Below are 10,255 nucleotides of genomic sequence, written 5' to 3'. Positions count from 1 at the left end.
GTGCTGTGGAATTCTGTGTTTTGGTTCAGTGAAAGAAACAGAAGGAAAAAAGCAACCTAAACACATCAAATCTGACAGATCGTCAGTAGATCCGGTGTTTAGATTAGCTAATCAATCACCTCTGTGTTAGCTTAGCTAATAGCAGCACTAGCTAATCCACCACAGCAATCAGTTATTAATAATCGCAAGATAAACAACAAGCCTGAAAAAATGTAACTGTAAAGGACTGAATGTTCTTTGTGCAGGAAATGTTTGCGTGTTTCTTGGTGTTGAATCCTGATGCCCTAGTGGAGCTGTTGTCAGTCAGTTGCTATGGGAAAGGGGGTTTGTGTGTAGCAAAGCCGACAGAGTGAGAAAAAATAAGAATATGAGTAATTTTGAGTTTTTCTTCCAACGGTTTTTCTGTTACTTTTAAATTAATAACACATGTGTATCCGGGTTTCGTTTTGCAAGCAGAATTGTTCCACCATAAGTAAAAAAAATCGCCTTTGAGCGAAATTTCTGGATGTAAATAATAAAATGCAACGTGTTCATAGAGAAAATACAAGTGGGCCAAGAACACAACCATGTGGAATCCCCTAATGGGATTCCACATTAAGTCTGAGAAAAACCAACAACTTACTGAACAAATCAGACTTCAGATGCTATTAGCTTCAAATAATAACTATTTATTATTATTTATTCCCGTCTGGTCTGGGATGTGCCATTTTTTATATGAATAATTTAGACAAAAACTATAAAAACACTGAGGTTCATGTAGGTGAACTGCACTTTATAAAACTGCAGAGGTTSACAGCTGATAAAAAGCACTTCATGGTTTATTCTCAACTTTTTAGAGAATTAGCTTAAAAAAATTAAAGGTTGAGTGGAAAAAGCAGAGCTATATGGTAGATTTATAAATGGAACGGGTTGTTAATTATTTGTCTGTCCCAACCACAGAGCGCACAGAAAAGTCAAACAAATGGCAGCRAAGGAACCGATGAAGAGCAAAGGCCAGATTTACCAAACAACCATGGGCTAACTGGTAAATAATACCAGAAGCTAATATATTTAACATTTTAAGGTATTAAATAATAACCATCATTATTGCTTTAAAGTATTTTTCACACCATTGTCTGAGATATTTGGACAATATCATATTAAAATATGGGTACAGAATTATATTTGAGAGAGTTTGGGCTTTTAGTTTTGTTGGGTTCTTAGAGTTGGTTACATTTACCTTTTGGGGAAAAAATTACATTTAGAAGTATTTTTACTACACTGTACCTTGAGTAATTTTATTATGAAGCATTTCTGCTCTTACTGTAGMAAAATTTGGGGATTTTCTACCAACAGATAGAAAAACAAAAATGTTTTAACCAAAAACTCACCAGACACACACATGCAGGTTTTATTAGTTTCATGAGTTTTTTTWGTGAAAGAAAGTGATTTGGAAAAAAAAAATKTTTTGCCTGATTTTGTTATTTTTTCTTACTTGTATGAATTATTGTTGTTTCTTAAAATACCAAAATTTTCACTAAGCTTTATATTTTGGTCTGACTGATGATGCAATTTTTAAGTATTAATTGATTGATAATTTGACCAGTTTCTCAGTACTTTTTACCAAATACTGTTTTACTTTTACTCGTGTAAAAATATGTTGGAATATTGCTACTTTTGCAACACATTTACCCATCTAGCTGCTATTCTCTGCTCTTAATGTTGTATGATGTTATAAAAATAGGTTCAGCAAAAATATGTTGAAGTTGTGCTACTTTTATTCCAACTCAATCTGGTGATGCATTTAAAGAAACATTGAAACAAAATGGAAACAGAAATTGCAGGTGCTTTTCCACATGGCCCTCTGCAGACGGATTGACTACGCATTGTATATAAACGGCGCTCTCTCTCTAAATGGATATTTTTATCTCTCAGAATTAGTTAATTCGTATTATCTCAATGTTTTAAACGTAGGTGGAAACGGCTGCATTGAAGGAAGGTTTTTCACAGACCAGGACCTGCAAACTGGTACCTGAACATTTGTGGATCTTGCCAAATAAAAGATAATTATAAATGTTGACACACATTAAATGTTCATCTGGCAGAGACCATAAAACCCAGCAGGAGGTGCTGAGAAAACAATCGACAGATGATACAGCAAACATTTCATTTAATCTAGATTCGGCTTCAGTTTAATCATCTCATTGAGAAAAGATGTAAAATGAGAAAAGGGTTTAGTTTATTTTGTTTTACCTTCTCTATCCGCTTTTTCACTCACCCCTATAAATTTAAAACCATATACTTCTTGCTTCAACGTAAAGTTCACTTCTCTTCCTTTTACCTAATTCAGTTGCTGGATTCTTTAACTTTGCTTCTGCAGCCCCTGCTTTATTTGTGAATTTCTCCTTTTCAGTCCATGTTTTTGATCCAGGCTTTCATAGAAACACAGCCGCCAGGGTCAGGTTCTTATTCTTGACATTAGCGCGGAGGCGAAAGCTTTAGACGCGAATTCAAGTTTCTCCTAAACCGCCGACCCACGCAGCGATGCACAAAACAAACTGTCAGCTTCGCAGATTTCCAGGCAAATGTGTCATCCTGCTTCAAGGTCGGCGTCGACGTTTAAAAGGCGAAGAGCGTCTCGCAAAAGATGTATTTATCTTTTTTGAAAGATGGAGAAAATACTGAACCATCTATTCTCAACTTATTGCAGGATTTATAGATGTAGTGAATTATATAAATATAGTTTTATGATCCAAAAAATTCTCAATTTCTGGTGTAAACAGTTGAATCAGAGAAATAATGTAAAGCAAAGAACATTCACACAGCAGATTTTTGTTTTGCTAAAATCAGATTTTTTTTCACAACGTTGCTCATATTGCTGACTAAATGTGACAAAACGTGACTACCAGGATTATCAGTATTTACGATTATTGATATTAAATATCACAAAGTCATAACAACACAAAAGAAGCTAATAAAAAGAAAGTAATGGACATTTCTTTGAGCATCTTTTTTTTATAGAAGATGCATTTCACTGACAGACTTCTTTCATCATGTCATAATTATAATCTTTTTCATGTTTTATCATAAATTGATTAATTCTCTAATATTTCTTCTACAGAGTCCCCTCCTTTTTTCTCCTTTGTCTGTTTATTTAGATTTATTTTTATTCTCATTTACATGACGCAGGAGAACGACTCTGTTACCTAAATGAAACCTGGAGTTGTAGGTATTATAGATTTAGTGCAGTGCGCCACAGCAAAGAGGAAAATAACGTAGAAAAACCATTAAATAACTCAAAATCACTGTTTTTCTCACTCTCCGTCGGCTAAGCTGCACGCAGACTTGTTGCCATAGCAACAGACAACAACGGCGCTTTATGTTTCAGGATTCAACACCGAAAAACACTCAAACATTTCCCACAAAAAAGGGAACAGAACATTTGGTCTGTCACGGTTTTATGTTTTTAGACTTGGTGTTAAATTTTTTGATTATTATTAAGTGATCGGTGCGGTAGATTAGCTACAGCTGCTATTAGCTAAGCTAATGCTTAGCTAATCAACCAGCAGGTTGATTAGCTAAGCACCATCAACTGCTCATTTAAACACCTGCTCTACTGATTGATCTGCCAGAGTTTGTGTTGAGGTTGACCTTTTTATAAACTTTTTAACTGAACCGAAACACACAGAATTCCACATCACATCTACATATCAGATTGTCATAGTCAAGCTAGCATAATTGAACTACTTCCTTCAACCACACTATTCTGTTTCCTGAGCTTGTTGTCATAGTGTTGATATTTAGTACCAAAGCAATGGATTGCTTTTCCTGGAATATATCATCTATTTAAGATTTAGCAAATTATATTGACAACTAAACAGCTAAAATCAATGCTAGTCATCGTCAGCCAGCAGCTTTTTGCCCTCCCGCAGAGATATGGAGGCAGGATCAACATCAAGATCCACGCTCTAAGTTGGGAAAGTTATTATTTTAAATTTTTTGAATTAAATATTTGCCACATTAGCTATTCTAGGAAAAAAATTATTTCTATTTCTACCACCAATTTTGGCACCATCGGGTCTCTATAGAATGATAAAAACTTGCACATTTTTACCAAGTTTCTTAGTAAAAACTTGGCAAAGTTTGTGCAGATATTAGCTTAAACTTTGCTGTATTTTCCTTATTGTAGAAACAATACAAAAGAAGAATGAACCAAAAAAAGGATTAATGACAAAAAGGCAACAAATTATAGCAGTGTAGATATTTTTGATTATCTCTGATGTTAGTGAAGCAATGTAATTATTCAAACAAACAAGTCGTTACTATGGAAAAAGATAAGAATCCAATGAGATGTAAAGCACTTTATGAGCTTACTTAGACTTTTAAGTAGTTGTAATGTTTTGCTACAATTTAGTATCAATCAAGACATTTTCTAACCTGTTGTTTTTTATCTCTATTAGCCTCATTATTGGAACCGTAATTACCAGATCCAGCTCATAATGTTGTTATTAAACATGCAGCGCTCCAGAGGAGGTAGTTTGGCTGTTGGTGTGTGAGGACGCAGGCAGACCCTCACACCTCAGAGCGTCTGAGCGGGAGGCGGAGCCTCAGCGGATCAGGTTGGAGGTCCACTCTGGTTGTATTTTCCATCAGAGGAGGCAGCAGGATCGACTGCAGAAAGGAGGAAATGACTTCCTCCACTTCGTTCTCCAGGTTTTCTCTGGCTGCCTCGGTGACGAATGGCTGCCCTCAGAGAAAATTAGCTCAATTCTCCTCTCACACTCCCAAAAAAAATTGAAAAAAGGTAGGACTTTCTTTTTCCTGTTTTTCTCTTTTCATCCTTCCTGTACTAAGCTACCTATCAGTGCAGTGAAGCTTCCAGCTTATAAATATTGTGCTTGTAATTTGGAATGATTAAACATTATGAAAATGTAATCCTTTAAAAGAAATACAACAGGTAGGTTGATTTAGGAGTCGGAAATGAAAATAAAACCCCTAAAACAAAACGCTAATTTAAATTTAGCGGTGGATTCCAGCAGATGCATCCCATCAGGGCAGCGTGATCACGGATGTCGCTCAGGCATTGAATTATGAATTTCAAGCAGTGACTCATCCCTGAGGAGAATGGCCAACGTTTTAGGAAATGGACTTCTTCTGATGTAATTCATCACTCCAGTGCTTTTTGCTCTGCAGACGACTCAACAACTGTTAGCATCACAGAGTTTGGAGACGCGCCGACGAATCTAAAGTGAGTTTTTATTGAGCTGCAGCGTGTAAGTTTTACAGAAATATGTTTGTCTTTTACATATTTGTTAAGTCATGACCAGAGTTGGGTAGTAACTAGTTACATTTACTCCATTTATATTTGCTTGACTAATGTTTTTGTGGGGAGGGGGTTATGTGCTTTTTGCTTTTACTTGAGTAAAATTTCTGGATTTTCTCCCAACTGCATGAAAAACAAACATAATCCACTTAACTTTACATTTTGGTCCATCTGATGATGTGGTTTTTAAGTGTTACATCATTTGTTCAGTTACTCAGATCTTGACTAGACATTTTTTTATTGAGTATTTCTACTCTTACTTGAGTGAAATTTCTGGATTTTCTTCCCACTGAATGAAAATCAAACATGTTTTAACCCAAAATTCAGACACACACCTGCGGGTTTTGTTAAAGTTTCATAAGTTTTTTATGGAAAGAAAACTGATTTGGAAACATTTATTTTGCTTGATTTTATTTTTCTTTTATTATATAAATTATTGTAATTTTTGTCCTTAAAATACCAACATTTCCGCTTAACTTTATACAGATTATGTAATTTTTACATATTAAATTATTGATATTTGAACAGTTACTCTACTTTTTTACTTTTACTTGAGTAAAAATAGGCTAAAGAAGTGATACTCTTACTTGAGTACCTCTGGCCATGACAGTATGATATAAGACATATAATCTGAGGAAATCCATCGCCTCTGTCCAAAAACAACCAATCAGAGCCAGGAGGACGGTCTTAGTGCTGCCAATAAACCTTGTGTATGCGCTGCTAAATGTATTAATGGTGGAAAAACAACGTACCRTTGCAGGAAAACATGCTCTGCCATCGCAGCATAAAAGAGAGCATTGAACAGCGCGTACACAGGCATTATTGACATCACTGAGGCTTATTTTTCATGAAAGTTCCATACTGCAGCTTTAAACGGGTTAAAACAAATGCATTTCAAACTTTCAGAAGTTTTATTTCTTTGAAGACAAAGCAACTTGTTCCCTCAACCTTTCAAGTATGCTCTGAAACCCATTAAAATATATTAAAATAGTGGCTGAAGTCCCACTAACGTGTCTATTTTTATCTGAATTAACCTCCTTCCTTGTTGGAGTCTTGTACATTGACGAAGAAAATCAGGATTGAAGTTGTGGAGACATCTAAAGCCGTGTTAGGTCTTTATCATGAGATCCCAACATTTTATACAGCTCTGTTCAATTATCACCTAAAATGTGCGATGGGATAAAAAATAAATAAATTTTCTGTTACGAATTTAACAAAATATGAATACTTCTACCAGACCCCGGGCAACATTTAGAGGATAATCTCCCAGAAAAATATTCCTGCTGAAGCAGAAAGCACCAGTGGTTTGCTAATTGCTGTTGACTAGTCTGAAGGAGCTCTGAGGAGGAGCTGCACCTCGAAGGCGGAGCTAGGACCACCCAGGCGTTTTGTTCAGCTGAGTGGTTGCCATGGAGATTAAAAAAATTCTCAAACATTCATGAAAGAATTAAAGCGACAGACCAGGAAATATTAGTAATTGTAAATTAACAAAACATGAATACTTCTATGGCGTTTAGAGGAAAGTGTCTCAGAAAACCTTTAAAAAACATGGCCGCCTTACAGTACATCCACACCATGTGTGATAACGACGCTCCCTCGTTTTTTTCAAGCCACATTAGTCCGACTAACAGCCCCGCTGATGCCCTGCCTGTTTCAAACCGAACGGCGTTTTCTCCATGATGGTTCCCAAGCATCAAGGACGAAGCTTTAGTCCATTACATCCTCGAATGCAGCAACGAGAGCTGAGCCGCCTTTACATTTCACATGTAAATTATACCGCTGGCTGCTGGCTTTTGATCAAATCTTATCTCTGGAGGACGAGAGCAGGTGTTCAGTTTCAGCTACCAGCAGAGAAAATGCCGTTTTCTTGGGAGGCATCATTGTAACATCTCCATTATTGTCGTGTTTTTGCAGCACAAATTGAAGAGAAAGAATGAAGAGGAAGGCGGTGTGATGCTGCTTCCAGTGAAGCGATGAAGGTTGGGAGGGCATGGAGGCGATGACCAGCCTGAAAAGGTCATTTCACACATTATAACCCATCATCATTTCATCTGTGTGCTGCTCTCCGCCTGCTGCCCTGCAACAATCTCACTGTACATGAATGAAACATGAACTGGAGAGTTTGGCTGCATCACGACCAGCCGCCGTGCTGAACCGGGAATTAATGAAGCCGTGTTATCTCCTCAATGTTGTGCAGCTCCATTGCTCATGCTAATTGATTCATTTCTGCACCAGATTCACAAAGCAGATAGCAAATGCAGGAAGGAGGAAGAGAAACTCGTCCCATTAACTTGAAAAGATGGCAGCCATTCTCACCTGTTTTTCTCAGATTCTGTTTTTTTGGCTCTTTTATCTTAAATGTCATACAATTTAAACCCTTCTAGACCTAACGTATCAGTGACGATCCAGCCAAATTTGCGGAAATTTTGCAATTGATCTAAAAGAAATTATAGAAAAAAAAGTCGCAATTTCTTACCTTGAAAAGTCAAAACATTTTCTAGAAAAGAACACAGAAAATTTGAAATTAATCTAAATAAAATTTCTAGAAAATTTTGAAATTCCGAGCTTGAAAAGTGATTTTTTTTTCTAGAAAACAACTCTACAAATTTTGCCTGCTCTAGAAAAGAATTCTACAAAACAATTTGGAAATTTATGAGCTTGAAAAGTCAAAACTTTTCTAGAAATTATTAAACAACTCCAGCTAGAAAAGTGTCATTTTTAAGCCTGAATAAAATTTTAAAATACTGTCTTGTTGATATGAACCGATATTTTGTAAGGAGGTGAATACTCTGCAGAAACATTCAGTTGTGAACCAAATTATCACCCTGCAACAGCAGCAGCAGCATCAATGGCTTCACCTGCCAGTGGTCGTAATGTTATGGGGTTTTAAATATGTGGCTGCAACAACAGGTCTATTTATCAAAGCCCATGCAAGTAAAATCTGCCGATTGTCACCCAGGCGACCTCCCAACATAAACATGTCGCCTGCCGCTGACTTACTGCGCCGCCCATGAATCGCCTCCAAACCAGAGAGCAAACAGCATATTGCTGCAGAGGAGTGAAGCATCACTGATGCTGCTTTTCCTCTGCCCAGCGCTCATTTATTTCCTGGTTGACCCTCATTTCCCTCTAACACACCGACACTCCCACACTCAGACGGAGAACAGAAAACTACACACAGGGGAGCAACTTTGTACTTTCTGAGGTTCCTCTCTTATGAATCACATCATTTACACACACAAACAGCTGCTTAATAGAGGAAATGCTGACGAGAAATAATATTTACACCATTGTTTTGGTGTCCACCTTAGCGCAGCACCTCAACAACATACATTAGATGGCAAAGAAAAAATACAAATTTGGAAACTTCTGAGTTTGGAAAGAAATACGTTCTAAAAAACTCAGACTAATCTTTATTTTAGTACAAAAATAAATTTTTGTAGACAAAATTTAATTTCTGAGCTCGAAAAGTGAAAAATTTGAATGCTGAAAATTTTCAGAAATTTCCTAATTTTTTTCTAAAACATTTTTTAAATTAATCCCACTGGTTCCAGTTGATTTTTTTCTTATAAATATTCAAGTTTTTGTAACTCAGAAAATTTCCAGATTACTTTTAATCTCAAGGTCTCTGAGTTCTTTCTCAATTTTCAGTTTTTCAAACTCAGAAATGTCCAGGTTTTAACCAAAAAACTAGTCCAGTAAAATTTAAAAATGTCAGTTTTTAAATTTTGGCAGAAAACTTTTAGGTTTTCTGCCATAAACCTAAAAGAAGGTTTATGGCAGAAACCTACTTTTATCTACAACAGCCTTAATACTTTACTTACACCCGCTAAACAGGTTGCCACTATAAAAAATCTCTCCACCATTATTTGGCGCCCCTGTAGAGCAGCACCCACATGTGTTGCATGGAGCATAACCTGTTGTTTTACAGCACTGCCTCCTCAYACTAAGAAATCTCATTACAACTGTATTCAGAGTCACAGTTCATTCCAAGCAGTTCGCCTCTTTCATTTCTGCTCCGCCTCAGGCTCATGAAATCGCAGCATCCAGTGATAGCGAGTGTGAGGTTCCGCCTCACAACAGGACGTGCAGCACAACAAGTCTTTGATTCTGCGCAAACGTGCGACAATGACTTTTTTCAAAATGCTTTTTCATTCTGCTGCAGCTTATCTCTGTAGGTGACATTTCTCACTCTGAAAGGTACGGAGTGAGACTATCGGCACCTGAAGCGCTCGCAGGGAGCTTGTGTAGCGCCCACCTCACGGTTCAATTCTCCGCCTGTCATCCGACGAATGACATAAAGCCCAACACACACACACACACAGACAGACCTTCAGCAGAGCTGTCGCTGGCGCTTGGTGGACTGTTTGCCCTTAGAAACATAATTATATGGCTTTCATTTATCGCCACGCTGCATGCTTGGTTGGGTTTCTCATAATGCTGCAAATGATTTTGCTATTGCTCCCTGGAGATCAACATTTCCACTCTGGTGTCTTTGTGTTTACATCTTATTTTAATTCAAAGTGACGATGCTGAGCGGTAGTTCAGAGCTTCAATATGGTCAACTCAACTGAACCTACAGTTCAGATAATATTAACCAGGAGGTATTTTGGTCCAAAAACAACTTTTAACTTTAATGTGAAAGAATTAAAAAAACTGGGAAACTAGGAGTAGATCAGTGGATCGGAGCCGGGAAAGTAAAGCAAATCGGCTTGAAAAACTCAGATATTTTCTAGATTAATCTCAGAAATTTTATAGAAAAGAACAAAAATGTCTGAGCTGGAAAAGTCAAAATCTGAAGAGGAGCTCAGAAATGTTAAGATTGATCTCTGAAATTGTATAGAATTTTTCTTTTGAAAATTTCTGAGCTTCAAAAGTCAAAATTTGACAAAAAAAAAAAAAGATTAATCTGAGAAATTTTATACAAAAGAACCAAATTTCTGAGCTTCAAAA

General features: G+C 36.8%; 2 protein-coding genes across 2 annotated transcripts in view; one reads left to right on the top strand and one right to left on the bottom strand.

Moving 5' to 3' along the window:
- The window catches only part of LOC103473976 (transmembrane protein 230-like), a 66,236-nt gene that overhangs the window by 42,530 nt on the left and 13,451 nt on the right, over positions 1–10,255 (bottom strand). The window lies entirely within an intron of this gene.
- Positions 4,593–10,255, top strand: part of adra1ab (adrenoceptor alpha 1Ab) — a 14,453-nt gene continuing 8,790 nt past the window's right edge. Inside the window, exons 1-3 of the mRNA XM_008424673.2 lie at positions 4,593–4,783; positions 5,173–5,227; positions 7,217–7,318. The gene's annotated coding sequence lies outside the window, so the exon portion shown is untranslated. The remainder of the gene's footprint in view (positions 4,784–5,172; positions 5,228–7,216; positions 7,319–10,255) is intronic.

The sequence above is a fragment of the Poecilia reticulata genome, linkage group LG12 (assembly GCF_000633615.1).
Source record: "Poecilia reticulata strain Guanapo linkage group LG12, Guppy_female_1.0+MT, whole genome shotgun sequence".
Lineage (NCBI taxonomy): Eukaryota > Metazoa > Chordata > Actinopteri > Cyprinodontiformes > Poeciliidae > Poecilia > Poecilia reticulata.
This window is presented reverse-complemented; position numbering and strand designations above follow the sequence as displayed.